The sequence below is a fragment of the Carcharodon carcharias genome, chromosome 34, assembly GCF_017639515.1.
Source record: "Carcharodon carcharias isolate sCarCar2 chromosome 34, sCarCar2.pri, whole genome shotgun sequence".
NCBI lineage: Eukaryota > Metazoa > Chordata > Chondrichthyes > Lamniformes > Lamnidae > Carcharodon > Carcharodon carcharias.
The window spans coordinates 12,152,533-12,172,275 of NC_054500.1; positions in this window are offsets into that span (position 1 = coordinate 12,152,533).

Genomic DNA, 19,743 nt, shown 5'->3' on the forward strand with positions numbered 1-19,743 from the left:
AACAAGGTCAAGAAGTGAGACAGAAAGGAGGGGTCCCAACAAGACCTTCTAGACAAAAGAAGAACAGGAGTCCGGAAAAGGTCCTGTTCTGTGGAAGTGACAGTAAGGAGCAAAGCGGAAGACTCCAAGCTTCAAACTTAAAGGGAAAAAGTGACAGGAAGCAGATTTAAAGCAATATAGGCATGTGAGTAGCCAGAAGATCCAAGGAGACAGTTGAAGGTCTGTAACTCTTTGCTATGGGCATGTGAAGCAGTGGTGTACTGTTGACAGCTGAGTCAGTGAGAGAGAGAGTGCATGGAAGAAAGCTTGAATGCACATGGTGATCCGGGGAGAGGAACATCAGAAGGAGAGTTCAAACCTCTGGAGATGGACCCTTGTGGAAGGCATCTGAGAGAACGCATCAGTTTGGAAGAAGATTACGAATCGAGTTCTTGGAGAGTGGAGATTGGAGACCCTCATGTGAAAACGGAGTTCAGTGAGACCGGTTGATTCACGGTGTGATGAGCATCTGGGGGGAGTTGATCAGAGAGCTGTCGTATCTGTCTGGGGTGGCATCTGTCACTTGATTTTAGAGTGTGGTGTGTCTGACCACAGGTCACCTATTAGTTTATAAAAAACTGTGTATTTACTGTGAACATTAGAGTATAAGATAGCTTTTGTGACTTGAGTTATCCTTACAAATCTGTATATATTTGTAAGGGTATAGCTGTGGTTGAAGGAGTATTGTGATATAGTTAATCTTTTCTTGTTTAATAAATGTTTTATTCTTTTGTTAAAAGTTCATTAGCTGACTCCTGTGATTCTGTTCAGTAGCCGCTCTCCACATATCTAAACAAAAAATAAAAGTTAGTTTCTATCAAACCAGGTTTCATCCTGAGATCTGGCTTGTCCAGTAGTGACATCAGCTGGGATCATAACATATTCAGAAATATTTAGTACCCAGTCCTGCCCTTTTTTGAGCCAAGTCTCTGTTAGTGCCACAACTTCATATCTCCATGTGGCTTTCTGCACCTGCAGCTCACCAACCTTATTTGCCACATTCCACATATTCACATACATGCACAGTAACCCTAATTTACACCTTATTACATTCCCTTTTTATTCTGACTCCACCTTACTATTTCTCTCTCTAGTGCCATTTGTCTCTCAATTCTCAATACACCTTGGTTTTCCTCTCTAATATTATCTCATCTTCCCCAGAACTGGTCCCAGTGTCTCGGGAATCTAAAGCCATCCCTCCTGCACCATCTCTCCACCTACACACTCATCTGCCCTATCCTCCTATTTCTATACTTATTTACAGGTGGCACCAGGAGTTATCAGGAGATTAATGTTAATTGGGTGAAAGCTAGTTGGTGAAGCAGGAACCAAGACAAAGAGCTTTTCTTTATTGAGAGAATATATTGACTTGTTCAGTTTCACAGTTCTCCATCCAGAAAAGCCCAATGTCCCAGCTATCACCAATTTATATATACTCAAAGACAAGTAATACCCATCAAATGTTTCTCTTAATATTAACAATGTAATTGACATGACATTAACAATGACTACGTTTGAGGTCCTGTTTGTTGTATTCATTGATAGCCAGTCAGTGAATGAAGAAACCAGAGCCAGTCTTTACTTGGAACACATTTATTCACAGAGTGAAACATTACAGGTATATAACTCCTGACTCCACTCTCCTCCTGTGTCAGTAAGTGTCTCATTATATGTGCTCAAGTAACCATCCTATAAATGCTCTCCAGCTATATGTATTTAATCTCAATTGATACAATTAACAGGTTCCCTTCATTGTCTTTAAACAAAGCTTATATTAATATGCACAAATAATATTTTAAAATAAATCAAAGAGAAAAACATATTTTTCCCTGTTCTGTACAAAGGATTACATTATGAGATGCCCCTCTTCTAGGATCCCCAACAATGTATTGATACAAGCAAGCACTTATTTTTGTTAAACAATCAGATAATTGATGCCATGTATAAACCCATTTGATCTTGGAGATTTCCTTTCTCTCCATCACTTGTTTCAATCCAGCAAGATCCATTTATAATCTTTTTCACTCACACTTTTTGTAGATCACTTTCTGTTATCCCACAAATAACAATTATCTGTGTAACATTCAATGGAAAAACTATCTTGTATAGAATTTCACCTAAAATATTTGACAAGTAGAATCCCATATCCACTGCTTCCACAAAAGCTTGTGTTTATGCAGCTAAAGTACTTTTAATGACCTCTTTTATTTTCTTAGCTTCCCAGGATAAAGGACAAAATTCCCTCTTTCCACTCATCAAAAATATTATGAAACCAGCAGCACTCAAATACCTATTAGGAATATTAGCAAGTGAAGTATCACTAAACATGACTGATTTCATGTCCCTTGGGTCACCCAACTATGGAAAGCTAAGTATGCATTTTTCCATTTTTAATTTTTTAAATGTTTTGTTTGTCCTTAAAACATCCTAAACAAAAGGGTGTTTCATCATAGTACTTAATTCCAATGAAAGAAAAAAACTAGCATTGAGTCTTGTCTGAATGCATAACCAATTCAAGTGACCAATCAAACTCTGCAACTGCCTTGTCTCTTCTACAGAAGTAACATCATCTTTTTGTGATGACCTAGCATGATTTGCCAGAATAGGAACAACACTTTCTAAGTCAGATTACTGATTTTAAGTTATTTCAGACCTACTCTGCTTAATACATAAACCCATATATTTAAAAAGGCCCAGAAGCATGACTCCCAATCTGCAATTCCTCTTTAATCCTATTAAAATCACACTCATCAAAATCCGCATAACACTCCATAAAAAATCATCAACATGCATTGGGAAGATAACATGAAAGTTTTATTTTATGAAACCAATAAAAACAATGCGGGATTCACCTTTAATTGAACAGAGCCCATTTTCAGCAAAACGGATCTCAATGAAAAATACCACACTCTTGAAGCACTATTCAATCCAATAAATGCATTTCTTTAGTTTTCCATAGTTTCCCTTCTGCATTGCTTGCCTCATTTGGCTGTTTCAGAAACACTTATCTCTGGAAGTTAGCACTCTGCAGAAACATAGTTTTTATGTCAATTCATCTACAGTCACGTGAAACATGGCCAAAAGAGGTAAAAAGGTTTTCTGGATTACTTTCCCTCACTGTGGGAAAATCCAATTTAACATCCACTCTTCAAAATGCCAAACAACTAGTTCGTCTTTGCCTTTTATTTCCCATCTGCAAGGACAATTTCAGTACAAATTCATCTACGTGACAAGGCCCCATCTGGCATTTCAGAATAAACTCCAAATTTCTTCCAATTATCTAATTCCTTATGCTTTGCCTCTTAATTATTTATCCTCAAATTTATTGGCAGCCACCAAAACTTCACAACCAAAAGGACTTCTGCTTCTAGTCCTATCTTGAGACTGCTCTGTTGCCCTCATTTCATTGTGTAATCTGTTCAGCACTGCAGGAACTCACCAAGTCTCCTTAAACAGCACCTTCCAAACCCACGGCTGCTACCACCCAGAAGGACAAGGGTAGCAGACACATGGGAACACAATGACCTGCATGTTCCCCTCCAAGTCACTCTCCATCCTGACTTGGAAATATATCGCTGTTCCTTCACTGTCGCTGAGTCAAAATCCTGGAACTCCCTCCCTAACAGCATTGTGGATGTACCTACACCACATGGACTGCAGTGGTTCAAGAAGGTAGCTCACCACCACCTTCACAAGGGCAATTTTAGCTTTAAGTTTAATTTAATTTATGTTTCTGCATTTGTGTGTTAAGAAAGGGGAGAACCTGAGTTTTAGTTTCACTTTTAAAGGTGCCTGAATTCTAATAAGGTTTTATGACTCTTGAAGGGAAGTTAAAACAAACACAAAGTAGAAAAAGAACTGTGCTGGTGCCTAGCAACAGGGGTCCAGAGAGAAGGACCCACAAAGACAGAGAAAAACAAAAAAGTAGTTTCAGTATAGTTGGAAGGAATGGCCAGGAGAAGCAGCATAGGAGAGGGACAGAGAACAAGTCCCAAACCAAAGAAGAAGCCAAAACCAGGGAGTGGAACAGGACAAAGGTTCCAAGAAGACTTGGTCAAAGGAAGGACAGCAATCCTGTTCCTGTTCAGTGGAAGTGAAACTAAGGATTGAGGGGAAGACTTCAAACTTAAAGGGAGAAAGCTGCAGGATGCAGTCTTAAAGCAAAAAAATAGGTTTGCAGGAAGCCAAGAGATCCAAGGAGACAGCCAAAGGTTGGTGACTCCTTACTATGGCCATGTGAAGCAGTGGTGTTCTGTTGGCATGGCTGAGTCTCAGAGACAGTGCGTGGAAAGTGAAGCTTGAATGCACAAGGTGATCCAGGGAGAGGAACGTCAGAAGGTCAGTTCGAAAGCCCGGAGGTGGACCTTTGTGGAAGGCGTCTGAGAGAAGGTGTCGTTTGGGAGAAGATTCCAAAGCAGGTTCTTCGAGAGTGGAGATTGGAAACACTATGTGAAAGGTGGAGGTCAGTGAGACTGGTTGACTCACGGTGTGACAAACGTCTGAGGGGAGTTGAGGAGAGATCCATAGCATCTGTTTGGGGTGCCATCTGTCACTTGGTTTCAGAGTGAGGTGTGCTTGGCCACAGGCTGCCTGTTGGTTTCCATGGACTGTGTACTTACTGTGAACATTAGAGTATAAGATAGCTTTTATAGCTTGAGTTATTTTCACAAATCTGTAAAGGTATGATGGGTTGTAATATAGTTCACCCTTTCTTGTTTAATAAATGTTTTATTCTTTTGTTAAAAGTTCATCAGCTGACTTCTGTGATGCTGTTCAGTAGCCTCCCTCCATCTTTCTAAACAAAAAAATAAAAGTTAGGATCTATCAAGTTGGGTTCCACCCTGGGATCCAATTTGTCCAGTAGTAACATCAGCTGGGATTGTAACAGACCCAAACACCAGTGAGGTAACATACCATCCTGGATTCACATCTGTGGCTGCAGAAATGCTTGGCTATTGCTGTAACTATAGAATTCCCATCACTATTGCTTTTCTAATCTTGCTCTGTTTTCCCCACTCCCACATAGAGCTGAGCTGGTTGTGATACAGAGGACTAGGCTCTGGCTGTACTCCCCAGAGGAACCAGAACTAATCCCCATCAGTATTCAGAACAGAATACTATGCTTGGAGAGGGAGATGCACTCGGGGGGACTCCTGCACTATCTGCCTGGTCTTTCTCAAATGCCCCTCGGTCACCCATTCCCTCCCTGCCTGCAAAACCCCTAAGCTTCCCTGAGTGACCACATCTATGAATGTACTGTCCACGAAATTCTCAACCTGGCAGATGCACCACAGTGACACCAGTTGCTGCTCAAGTTCTGGAACCCAGGGCTGGAGTTGTTGCAGGTGTGGACACTGTATGTGACATGTATTTTTAAACACGGTGAGTTGTTGTGATCCGGAACGTGCTGCCTCAAGGCATGGTGGAAGCAAATTCAATATCTGGGTTTGAATCCCATGACAGCAGATGGTGAAATCTGAATTCGATAAGAATCCGGAATTAAAAGTCTGATGATGATCATGAAACCATTGCCGACTGTCATAAAAACACATCTGGTTCGCTAATGTCCTTCAGGGAAGGAAATCTGCCGTCTTTACCTGCTCTGGCCTACAGGTTTACTCCAGACCCACAGCAATGTGGTTGACTCTTAAATGACTCCTGGACGAGGGCAACAAATGTTGGCCGAGCCAGCGATGCCCACATCCCACGAACGAATAAAAAAATAATAACTTTCAGAGTGGAATTGGATAAACACTTGATGGGGAAAAAAAACAATTACTGAGCGAAAGGGGAAAAACAATGGAATGGGAATAATGAGCGTTTTCAAAGAGCCAGCACAGGCAGGATGGGCCGAATGGCCTCCTTCTGTGCTGTATGATGATGTATGATGTTCCCCCGCGGCCCCCGTGAATTCCTGCCCCTCTAAGTTTACAGGTTACTCTCCCTCTGTCCCCGACTAGAAAGGGTTATTGTTTCGTTACTAACGTTCCTTCCCCGCACGTTCCGACCGCCCAACCGCTCCCGTCCGACACATGCCTCCCTCCCTCACCGGACCTGCGGTTGGGGCGGTGGGAAATGTCTGGGGAAACCCACCGAGCGGGACTGGAAAGCCGTCCGACGAGGAGCCCCACAGAGGGCCAAGGGGACCAGGGCCGAGCTCAGGCTGGCGAAAAAGGTTTGGGCTTCACCCTCTCACTCTGCCCGTCAATCCATTGATTTAATCCAATTTCCCCCTCAGTTTCTTCTTGATCTCCTGAAGGAACTGGTCTTCACTGGCTCCCATTGATCCTCTCACTCACTCTCACCGATTCTCGGATTCATTCTCACTGGCTCTCACCCACTCACTGCTTCTCATCTACTCACTGATTTTAACTGGCCCTTATTCTCCCTGACTCTCACTAATTCTTTGACTTACTCATTCTCACTGATACTCTAACTCTGATTATTACTATGACTCTCACTAGGCTCCTTTAAAAGGTGTGCAAGCATCTTTAACTATTTTTCTCATGCGCCCTATCCAGGCAACTGTTTCCAACCGGGTATCCAAAGAAGAAACCCCTGCCCTATAAGGTCAGGCCATTCAACCATGTGAGGCATTCCAACCAAGATGAGTCCTCATTCTCATGCTCACTGTCGCTCGCTTTCCAGCAGGACCTATAGGCTTTTTGAGGAACACAGCTTAATTTATTTCCCCTCCCTAACCCAGAGAAACTAATTACAGAGTCTGATGCAAAGTGTGGGTCTGCCTTTGATTTTCTTTTGGGTTCAACGGTGATGGTCACGCACCAAGTGGTCCCTGCATCTCATGTTCAGGACCGTACTTTAATATCCAAGCAGTGGTGAAAGCCGGGGGAGGGAAGGATTGATAGCATTTCCTGGTGAACTGGATATTTTGTCTTCCACAATTGCCTTCACACCAGTGTCACCACTTCACCATTTTTCCCAATGTGAGGCAAGATCTTCCTTTAACAAATCTATGCTGACCATCCCTGACTAGTCCATGCCTTTCCACATGACAGTTAATCCTATCTCTCAGGATTGATTCTACTAATTTGCTCACCACCGATGTAAGACTCCAGAACCTCAGGCGCAGACTATAAATGTGTCTTTTAGGAGGCAGCAGAGCTGGGCAAGTTGTAGAATCATTATTGTGCCCTCACGCCAGAATCATCCCCTCACATCAAATTTACCACCCACATCATTATCACCCACATCAATAGCAACCACCAAGTTGCTGGTAGAGGCAGAAACTCCAAACTCTTTTAAAAAGTACCTGGATCTGCACCTTAAATGCTGTAAGCTGCAGGGCTATGGGCCGGGTGCAGGAAGGTGGGATTAGAAAGGGCACCTGGGTGCCCGGGCTGGCATGGACAAGACCGAATGGCTTCCTTCTGTGCTGTAACTTTTCTATGGTTCTATGGTTCTATTTGATGACACATTCATGCTTTTGCATCACTTGAGTGGGCAGAAAAGCTTCAGAGGCCCAACTCCAAACATGACAATGGAGCTGCTGCTGAACAGTCTCAGCTGCGGAAGAATGCTCATTTTTGACAAGCTTTTCCAAGTGTGTGGCCGCTTCCCTCACACCCCCTCTGCCAAGTGCTTCCTTCAGTCTGTGCTGCCTTGGCCCCCTTCCCCTTGCCCTAGCCCTTGCCCTGGCACCACACTGAAAGCCAGCCAGGAGAAAGCAACTTGCCTGTGCCTCGCTTGATGCCCTCCAGGCGATGCTCGCGAGTACTACACACGGTTGTTTGCACTCACCTCTGAGCTCCCACCAAAGTTCAGATTGCCTGGTGTATGCCTCTTAAAGGCAGTCATGAAACAATGCGCTCTGAAGTCACGCTGACGTGGGTGGTAAATTTGATGTGAAGGGATGATTCTGGCGTGAGGGCACAATAATGAAATGCAGATTCATTAAAATTAAGCTCCCAGCCTTGGAGGCCACAGGGATCATTCCTGGGGCCTCAACTTTTTACAATTCATATAAATGATTTGCATGAAGGGACCAAAGATATGGCTGTTAAATTTGCTGATGATACAATGATAGGTAGCAAAGTAAGTTGTGAAGAGGACATAAGGAGGCTCTAAAGGGATATAGATAGGTTAAGTGAGTGGGCAAAGATCTGGCAAATGGAGGATAATGTGGGGAAATGTAAAATTGTCCATTTTGGCTGGAAGAATAAAAAAGCATCTTATCTGCATGGTGAGAGAATGCAGAGCTCTGAAATGCAGAGGGATCTGAATGTCCTAGTGCATGAATCATAAAAGGTTAGTATGCAGGGACAGTAAATAATTAGGAAAGCTAATAGAATGTTATCATTTATTACGAGGGGAATTGAATACAAAAGTAGGGAGGTTATGCTTCAGTTATACAGGGTATTGATGGGACAACATCTAGAGTATTGAGTACAATACTGGTCTCCTTATATAAGGAAGGATATAAATGCATTGGAAGCAGTTCAGAGAAGGTTTACTGGGCTAATATGGGAGGATTGTCTTATGAGGAAAGGTTGGACAGGCTGGGCTTGTATCCACTGGAGTTTAGAAGAGTAAGAGAAGAACTTGATTGAAACATATAAGATCCTGAGGGGCCTTGACAGGTTGCATGTGGAGAGGATGTTTCCTCTTGTGCGAGACTCTAGAATTTGGCATCACTGTTTAAAAGGGGTCGCTCATTTAAGACAAATACGAAGAGAATTTTTTTTCCTGAGTGTTGTGAGTAATTAGAACTCTTCCTCAAAAGGCGGTGGAACCTTTGAATATTTTTAAGGCAGAGCTAGATTGATTTTTGATAGGAAGGGGGTGAAAGGGTTATCTGGGGTGGATGGGAATGTGGAGTTGAGGTTACAATCAAATCAGCCATGAACTTTTTGAATGGCGGAGCAGTTCTCAAGGAGTTGAGCGGCCTACTCCTGCTCCTAATTCATATGTTTGTATGTACTATCAGCTAATAAGAACAGATTTTCCTTGTCTACTTTATCTAAATTCTCCACACCCCTTGATTCCATCAGGGATCAAAAATCTATCTGTCTGAGCCTTGAATATACAGAATGACTGCGCATCTACAAGCCTCTGGGCTGGAGAATTCCAAAGATTCATTACCCTCTGAGTGACGATATTTTTCCTCGTCTCAGTTCTAAATGGCCGACCCCTCAACCTGAGTCCGCCTGCCATGTTCTAGATTCCTGAGCTAGGGGAAGCAACCTCTCAGTGTCTATCCTATGAAAACCCTTCAGAATCTTGTACTTTTTGTCAGTTACTTTGTATGGTCGAGTTTCACATTCTCACCACTCTCAGGGTAGTTTCTCCTGAACTCTTTATTGGCTTTTTAATGAATATCTTATATTTATGGTCCCTAATTTTGGTCTTGCCCACAAATGGGAACATTTTCTCCTGATCCGTATTTTTCACAATCTTGAAGACCTCCAACAAGGTCACCCTTCAACCTTTGCTTTTTGAAAGATAAAAGCCCCGGTCTGTTCAACCCTCCCTGGTTATAAACAGACTAATTAAGTGGGCAAAGTTATAACAGGTGGAGTTTAATGTTGGCAAATGCGAGATCCTCCACTTTGGACTTAAAACCGGTACGTCAGAGTATTTTATAAAATGGTGAGAAACCAGGATTAGTGGAGGAGCAGAGATACTTTGGTGCCCAAATACACAAATCATTAAAAGCTAGTAACCAGGTACGACAAAAGCAATCAAAAAAGCTTTATCACAAGTAATCTGGATTACAGAGGGGAGGAAGTTGAGCTTCAGTTGTGTGGTTCACTATGTTCGGTTCTGGACAATGCACTACAGGAAGGATATATTAATCCTGGAGAGGGATGCAGCATATATTCATCAGAATGATACTGGGCATTGGAGGGTTCATTTACAAGGCCAGATTGCATAAACCTGACTATATTGCCTTGAGTTCAGGGAATTTGAGGGGTGACCTGATTGAGGTGTTCAAAATGATTAAAGGATTCGTTAGGGGAGACAAAGAGAAACTATTTCTTCTTACGGAGGAACTAAGAATGAGGGACCATAATCTTAAAATTATAGATGGACCATTTAGGAGGGAAATTAGGACATACTTTTCACACAAAGAGAAATAGATGTTGGGACAAGTGGAGTTTTCAAAACTAAGATGCGTATATTTTTGTTAGTTAAGGTAACAAGGGATATGGAACAAGTAGAGGTAATTGGAGTTGAGGTATAGATCAGTCATGATCCAATTGAATGGCAGAACATACTTGAGGGGTTGACTAGCCCACTCCTGTTCCTATGGCTTAAGGAGAATTTTAAACTGCTGCAAATCCACAAACACCACGTAAATGTAACTCATTTCTAAGTTCTTCCTATGGGGAAATGGTGAAAAATCTTCAGATTCTGTGGACCTCCAGTCTATGAAATGATTTGTCCACAAATAGGTACATTGTACAGGGGTAATCTGGGACACTGAACCTGTACCTTCCCTCTGTGGCATTACTGTGCATTTAGCAGTCACTAATGTCACAGACTGCCCCAGGAATTCATAAAGTCACACAATGCAGGAGGCCATTTGTCCCATTGTGCTTATACTGGCTCTTTGAAGCAGCTTTCCAATTAGTTCCACTCCACTGCCCTTTCCCTACAACCATGTACGTTTTCCCTTTTCATTTGTTTATCCAACTCCCTTTTGAAAGTTGCTGTTGAATCTTTTAAGGCAGTGCATTCCAAATTGTAACAACTCACTGCATAAAATAAATTTGCACCTTTTCCTCTTATTCTTTTGCTAATTATCTTTTAAATCTGTGTCCTCTAGTTACTGATCCTTCTGTCCTTGGAAATATCTTCTCCTTATTTACTCTATCAAAACCCTTCATGATTTTGAACATCGCTATTAAATGTACCATAACCTTCTCTGCTATTAGGAAGACAACCCCAACTTGTCCATTCTCTCCACATAACCGCAGTCCCTCATCCCTGGTACCATTCCAGTAACTCTACTTCACACCCTAAGGCTTTGACATCCTTCCTAAGTTGTGGTGCCCAGAACTGGACACAATACTCCAGCTGGAGGGCTGAAGGTTTTAACTGTTTAGTCCTGGCTTTGGGACATTGATGAATGGGTTCTGTGTTACAATTGACTGTATATCCTTGGCAATGCCTGTATATGCACATCTAGATGCCTTTAAATGACTAATCTTCCCTTGCAGTTAAAGGTTTCATGAAACTGTATCCTATGGATATTGAATATTCAGATGCTTTTGAAGAGATCAGTAGTTCTACGTTGTTCAGGTGCTGGTTGTCTCACTCCAGCTTGGCCACTTTTACATCTTCCAACCACCAGACATATCCAAACTTGTTTGGAAGATCAGAAGACAACCTTGAAAACCAATCAACATTGAGGGAAGGTTTGATGAAGTCTCAAAATGCCCCACAAGGATGTTTCTATGACAACGTCTCCAACCTCAACAACCAGAATCATTTGAAGAATATAAAACCATTGGTGAGGAATTCCATCAACTCAGGCGAGCAGGACAAAACAGAATTGAAGATTGCACGGACAGAGATAGGAGTGCATTCAGAAAATGGGCCAAATACAAACTCAGGATCCCTAAAGTCCAGCTCCAGCTCTGATCCTAAACTTCCTCACACAGACTATGAACACAACTCAAAACTGATTGCTCCCTCAGACATGAGTGAGAGCACAGGCCTGAGAATTCAGAGTGTTTTCTCTTTCAGTGACTACCAGTGCATTCCTGTGGACCTTCAGCAGACAATGACCCACTGGAAAGATAACATTTCAAAGCAGGATGGCGGATTCAATGGGGATTCTGATTCTGATCATCCTTTCATTAGAGACAGCCTTGCCCATAAGGAGACGTCCACTAGCCCAGTGACACACTTTCAAATGCCTGCCCAACAAACTCCCAATGACAGAGTTCAGCCCAAGGATAACCTGAAACTTGATTCCCATTCTTCTAGATGCTTCATTTGCCAGAAGGCTTTCAAGAGCCTCTCTACCCTACTCTTGCACAAAAAATACAGCAAAATGCACAATCCTAGTTTCACTCAATACTTGAAGAAAGTAACCCCATTTTTAGAAGGGGTCATATGCTCATGCCAGGGACCAGCAGCAGGATCTCTTAGTGCAACTCCATGCCCAGGCTCCCCAAAGGAATCTATAACTGTTGATGTTCAGCCCCTCTCCAGCACTGGCATAAGCTCCTCAGATATTAATTGTAAAGTCAGTTCAGAAGTACTAGTTTCTTCAGATGAGGCTGAGGACATTGGGCTGCCAAAAGGGAGTGCCTGTCTGTTTAATAAAGCCCTCACAACCCCTGTGGACTTTCAGCGTGCAATGACAGACTGGCTGAATGATGTTCCAATGGAGATCAATGAAGAATTGAATGAAGCCCTGGTTGACGAATCTGATATTACTCCTTACCTTAGTGATAATCCTCTGGAAGTGGGTCTATGGTCAATGCCATCCCACCTGATGGCACACAGCCAGATATCCAGCCAACAGCCTGCTGAAGATGCCAGTGCCTCAGCCACATGCCAGCCAATGGGCATTCCAAAATATTATTCCAAAGCCTACTGGTGTTCGGCATGCTGGAACATTTTCAGGAGCTTTCACACCTTGCAGGTTCATGCTAAATACTGCAAACCTCACAAGATCAGTTGTTGGGTGTGCTTAATTAGAGATAGACCTCTTCCTGAAGGGGCAGGGCACATGTTGAGCCAGCCGACATCTGAGCAGTACGAGGCGGCAGTCAGCAAGAGGCCCGGTCCCACAGAACGTGCCTCTGCCCTTTGCCCAGCTCGCTTCATTCCAATGTCCAAACACTTCTACCTGGCTCTTGCCGGTGGCCACAATTATCACGTTTGCAACATCTGCGACCTCTGGTGCAATGACGAAAGGAGCCTTGCTTTCCATCTGAAAGTCCACTTCTGGAGGAGGAACTACTGCTGCGGCCTGTGTGACCGGGCCTTTCACACGCAGAAGTCTTGCTGGAGGCACCAGGAGAAGCACAGCAGTCACCCCCATTACAGGTGCTCAGCCTGCGGCAGCATCTTCCGCTACTACAAGGCACTGAGACAACACATGAGAAACTCTCATGAGGTCAACCTGCAGCTCGTAGACAATGATACCTATGAAGACGCGATTAGCAAAGCAGCCACCTACGAAATGATCTGACGGGCTTTTTGCTGAAGCTGTCCACTTGAAAAAAAAAATACCAAAATTCCTATTAAATTAAGGTGGCCAGCTTTGGTTGAATGTCTCCCCTGACTTCCTGCCTCTTTCCGATTGGAAAGTGCAGGGATTTTTCATGAGCTAGGTAGCTGGTGCTTAAATGTCAAATAGCCATTTCACCAGCCAGCCCCACCCCCACCCTCTGCCATCTCTAACATTAATAAACAGAAGTGTTCAAAGAAAACAATTTTCTTTTTTTAATGCCACTATGATTTTACTCTCCTTTTGCTCAGAGCAGTGTCCTGGAGATTAATCCTCATTTCTGGAGAGGCCAGGCCAATCTTGGAGGATTGACAACCTGATGATAAAAACATACCTTTTTTTGGACCTTTGTTAAATTAAACAGCATGCATCAACAGCTTGTCATTGTAAAATAATTTAGTAAACTTTGCAAGGTATTTATTGAAAATGTCAGTGATATTTCATGAAGTTTCACCATTATTATTCCAGTAAAACCACTTGGTGTTCACTCCTTTCTGACACTTGCACTCAGCAATCAGATGTTACCACAGTGATGGGATCTTCAGATAGCGGTTAAACCATTGGAGGGTGAGGAACACTGCTCACTAGGACAATAGAGGTTTACAGGACAGATGGAGGACATTCAGCCCACTGTATCAAAGCCACTCTTTGCTAGTGTGATCTAAAGCCGATGGGCATGCCTGTCAGGGTCTGCAAATTCACACTGTGATGGGCCGCGGGTCTATGACTGTGCTTCTCTCAGGCAGTGAGTGAGCTTTTGATTTCAGCTGGGAATTCTGTGAGTAGCTGCCAAGTATAGAGACCAGGCACCTCCTGGCAGGAAGAGGGGAGAGAACCAATAGATTCCAACAGGTTCAATATAGGCAAAAATTATGCTCTGACAGGGTTCCTTCACCTGCTGCATGAGAGCTGGCATATTGTGCCTCCATTCTTCTGGCTTCCTTCGCTTGAGGGCAAGGGACAGAGAGCAGACAGCACTAGATCCTGGCTCACTCAACAACCCACAAGTGGATAGGATGTGAACACAGTTAAAGCAGCATGTCTGGGAGAGCGGGAGGAGGAGCAGGCTGGGGAAGAGGAGGGGAACAGGGGAGAGTGTCCCCCAGGCCACATTACAATTAGGATTAAGAATAAAGTAATTTGCATTTGCATAGCGCTTTTCACAGCCTCAGGACGCCCCAAAGTGCTTAACAGCCAATTTAGTGGTTTTGACGACCCGGTTGTAATGCAGCAGCCAATGTGCGCACAGCAAGATCCCACAAACAGCCATGGATAAATAACCAGGCAATGGCCGGGATTTTCTGGCTCCGTTGTGGGAGGGACTCACCGTGGGTGAAGCGGTGCCCCAGCCAGATGTCCATTGACCTGCGGTGGGAGCGGAAGATCCGGGCGGGCGGGTGGGTGCAGAAAATCCCGCCAAATGTTCTTTTAGTGACGTTGGTTGCAGAATATATATTGGCAGGACACTAGAGGGAACTCCCCTCACCTTCTTCACAATTGTACAGTGGGATCTTTGCGTGCACCTGTGAGGGCACGTGGGGCTTCAATTTAACATCTCATCTGAAATTCAGCACTCTGACAGTGCAGCGCTGCCTCATTTAGTTGGCACTAACAGTCTGCTGCAAACTTAGGACTGGGGCTACACCTCGGGGATCATTGAAAGACTTTGAGGACTGGAACTTGATCTCGTAAAACAATCAACAGAAGTTCTAGAAACAGGTTGTGTTTGACAAGTAAAGCGTGCAGAAAGAAATACCACCCCACTCAGCTCCCCTGTTCGTTTCAACATCCCATGCCCACCGGCACTCGCAACAAAAATCCAATTAGTTGTTCGGTAGTACAGAAGTTGAGTATTGCTGAGAAAAGAGACATGTCTAAGCTTTTCATCTTGCACTCACCAGGACACTCACAAGAATACCAATATAAGGGAAAAACCGCATGACGTACATGACAGGGCTTGTCCTCACAGCTCGCTGCGTTAGTGTATGTATGGGCTGCCCAAAGCACACAAAAGCGATGTCCCTCTACGTCCCATCTTATCTACGACCGGTTCTGCACAGCATGAATTGGCCAAACGGTTGGGTGAATTGGTACAACCAGTTTTGACCAAATTTTCCACATACATGGTGAAGGATTGCTTCACATTTGCGAAGACCATACAGGACGTGCATATCGATAGCAGTGCTCATTTGACATTGCTAGTCTACTCACCAATGTTCCACTTAAGGATGCCATATTGACACTGCAGCGCTATATCATAGTGATCCAGATCCACCACCATTGCGTGAATCAGTATTCGTTGAGCTTACAAATTCAGCAACTCGTGCAGTTGAGTTCAGTTTTAAAGACACCATGTATGTTCAAATAGACGGTGTTGCCATGGGATCCCCTCTAGGCCCAGCTCTTGCAAACGTGTTTGTTGGGTTCCATGAGAAACGTGTCTTCGGTGGACTGATACCTAACCTCCAACCTTTGCATATTTCCGATATGTGGATGATACATTTGCTATATTTAAATCTGGAGCTGCATGTAACAACTCCCTTACATGTCTTAATGGGTGCCATCCTGCGCTCAAATTCACCTTTGAACTGGAGCAGTCAAATGGACTCCCCTTCCTTGACATACGAGTTGAGAAACCTGCCAGGGGGTTCTCTGCCATGGTCTACCGCAAGCCTACCTTCACTGGAATTCTTACAGTTCCGCACACTATGAGATTGGCCTAATCGACAACCTCATAAATATGGCCCAAGCCATTTGCTCACCATGCAAGCTTCATGCTGAAATAGGGCGCATCAAAGCCGTTCTGCAGGATAATGGCGATCCCGATCACGTCATTTCACGCTGTACATCGCGCAAGCTCATGAACAGGCCCAAGGCTGTCACTTTAAGCACTGAAAAGTGCCCCGTCTACCTCAGATTACCCTGGAAGGGCAAGATATCTCATAAATTTGAGCAACAGGTGAAGTATGCAGTATGCAGTAGCAACATGAGTGGTATTCACCACTAACAGGATGCTGCCCTCAAGCCAAAAAGATGTTCGGCCTATCACACAAATGGGGAATATGGTATATGAATTTCAGTGCCAGTGTGATGCTGGCAGATCTGATCAAACAGCATGTTCCAGCCCCTGTTCACAACGGGCAGGGTACAGACTGTACTCAACCAGCCTGTGCTGGTCAACTCAAACTCAAAACACAGTGTGCAAAATTAGATGTGATTCCGCAATTGGACAACATTTGCTAAATAATCCAATTTAAAATTGTCAGTTGGGCTCGCACTGTTGCGCATTTGCGTGTACTGGAAGCTATATATATTCATACATGGCTCTTTTTTGCTGGCAGAAAGAACATGTACATACATTGCGCCTGTTTCAGCTAAACAAAATAAGTGACAGCCATTTGCTGACCCTTTCCTCAGGGCAATGCCCTGACCAATAAGGGTAAATCTGCCTGGTTTAAATTTCAAACAATGCTTGGAAGTTAACTGTCAGTCACCATCAGTGGTGAATTCTACATGACAACCCCACTTGCCAACCAATCAGCACTCTCTTCATATACAGTATAAATTGTTGTTTTCCCCATTTATATTCTTGCAAGTGTCCTGATGAGTGCAAAACGAAAAGCTTCCACATGTCTCTTTTTTTCTGCAAAAATGCAATTGTTTTAAATCTTATAAGTAACCAAATGGAAAACCTCCCAGAGGAGAAATTTCTATCAAAATCTCCCCTGGACCCAAGCCAGACATGTTGCCTTCCACAGATCCACAACATTTCAGAGTCTGTGATGTACCATAGAATAGTTTATCACCTACATCTATATCCTGCCGAATCTCAGCCCATCCTTAACCAGATGCGTTGACCCCTGTGACTTTTGCAAGGAGTATTCACCATAGGACGAAGCAGGAGCAGGATTTCATTAAGAAGCTGTGTCACTTTAAAAAGGTTCCATGCAATAGTGAGGCTTTGAATATCACATACTACTCAGACACCCTTATTTATTAGGTGGTATCTGCAAGTATGGATATCAGCCTGAAGAAGTTGTACTTGTTGCGTTTGCCCAGTAGGATTGAGAGTTCTCCCCTTCCCCACCCTTATCTGTAGTTTATCCTACCACATGGACACTTGATACTCATTAGACATCTGTCCGCCCGTGTCCTATTCTGGAACAGAGGGAGCGGTCAAACCACTAGATAGCTGGGTAATTCCATTATAGACCATGCAGCAGCTTCAGACTGGCTGATCTGCACCTCAACTCCATTTTTCCTTCTTTGCTCTCTTAAGAACCTCACCCAACAAACATCCATCAAGTTCAGTCTTGAAAAGTCGCAGCAGCGATGGTGAATCGTGAGCTGTCGAGCATCTTTGTATTGAGGGCAGGATGGCCGGGCAAGGACAGGGGACAGAGCATGACCCACTGAGGACCCACTCCCTTTCAGCCTTCTCACCTGGCCCACCCTGGTCCTTGTTGGACAGTCGAAAGAGACTAGTGTTCTCTGAACCTCCATCTCTGGAACCCTGTAGTTGATTGCCAGACATAGAAGCCACACGGTCTCTCCCTGCTCATTACTGTTCATGATCCCAGTACATGTGCTTACTGCTGATGGAAAGCCTAGGGGCACTGGGCAGGTTGCATAGACTCGCCTTCTTTTTCCTTGGGTCAAAAAAATTAAAGGCTAATCTTAGCGAGATGATTACGATGATTAAAGGATTTGATGGGGCAGATAGATAGAAATTATTTCCAAAACATTGTGGCCTTACCTTACAAGTACAGCTAGGCTGTTCAGGGGTCATGTCAGAAAGCAATGAGTCAATTCAAATGTTCAAAACATAGATTAGGAACAGATAGGAACAAAGGAACAGGAATAGATTGGTTAGTCCCTTGAGCCTGTTCTGCCATTCAATGAGATCATGGCTGTTCTGCAATCTAATTCCCTATTCCCACTTTTGCCCCGCATCCCCTAATACCTTTGGCTACCTATCTCAGATTTAAAATTACAATTGCTTTAGCATCAATTGTCATTTACGGAACAGATCCAAATTTCTACCACCTTTCGTGTGTAGAAGCGTTTCATAATTTCACTCCTGAAAGGTCTGATTCTATTTTTTAGACTATCCCAAGTCCCAGACTTTCCAACCAGAGGAAATAGTTTCTCCCGATCTACCCTATTAGTTTCCCTTTATACCTTGAAAAATTCGGACAAATCACTCTTTAACCTGCTAAATTCCCTAAGTTTGTGTAATTTCTCCTTGCTGTTTAACTCTTCTTTTTGATAAAGGAACACTCTAAGGCCCATCTATCCTTCCTAAGGTTACCCTGCAGCTCCAGGACTCGTGGCTAGGGGGAATATAGTTCTGGGAATGTGATCCTGGCTGACACACAGTCCCATTGGGCATACTGAGTGTCTGTAGGATAATTGTCCATTTGGACATCACAGCCAACTCCGAACTCATCATGAGTGCCACACCCCCCATTTCCCAGTTGGGGGTCACTAGACAACACCAGGATAATTATCACAATATATTCATGGAATTGAAGTACATAAGAACAAAATAAAAGCTGGAGTAGACCATGTAGCCCCTCAAGGCTGCCCTACCATTTAATAAGATCATGAAGATCATGATCCTCGAGTTCAAATCCAGGTTCCCATCTGATCCCTATAACCTTTGATTCCTTTAGAGTCCACGGCCGGAATTTTTTGGATGGTGGGGCCTGCCTTCCGAAGAGTCAGTGGGGAAAACATCCCTGCCGACTCCAAGTGCTCTGCAGCCATTTCACACTAGAATGAGAGTAAGTGTCTGCAGGCAGGACTTCTGCCCCTCAGTCGGTAGGAAGTCCTGCCTTAGAGGGCTGCCCATCCCTGCAGCGACAAGAGCTGAGTGGGCTGAAGAGGAAGTGCGTCGACATGCCTGAGCCTAAGTCCCAGAACCGGAGGATGAGCTAAGTTTAAGGGGTCCAAGGTGGGGAGGGGAGGGAAGGCCTGGGGTTTGGGGGCACAAAGGGGGTGATAGGGACATTGGAAAGGCCGGGGTGGGGGTTTGTGGGGGAGAGGTCCAGCAGCAACTGGACTTTAAAGGACGGGTGCCTGCAGTCAGAAGGGGGCTTCCAACAGAGGCACCACCCCCCCTTCCCGTCCGAGATCTGGTCCCGTTCTTTTTCGGCTTTCCAAAAAAATCCGCAACCCTCCGAGAGAGGAAATTTCTCCTCATCTCAGTTCGAAATGGCTGACCTCTCATCCTGAGGCTGTGCCCTTTCTCATCTCTACCACACTTCCTACCACCAACCAAGCTATCAGTCAACTATATGGAGCTGTGCCAGTAACTTCATAGAATTATAGAGCTCAGAAGGAGGCCATTCGGCCCATCACACCTGTGCCGACTCTTTGAAAGATTAGTCCCACTTGCCAACTCTTTCCCCATAACCCTGCAAATTTATCAAGTATATATCCAATTCCCTTTAAAAGATACTATTGAACCATTTCCACCGCTCTTTCAGGCA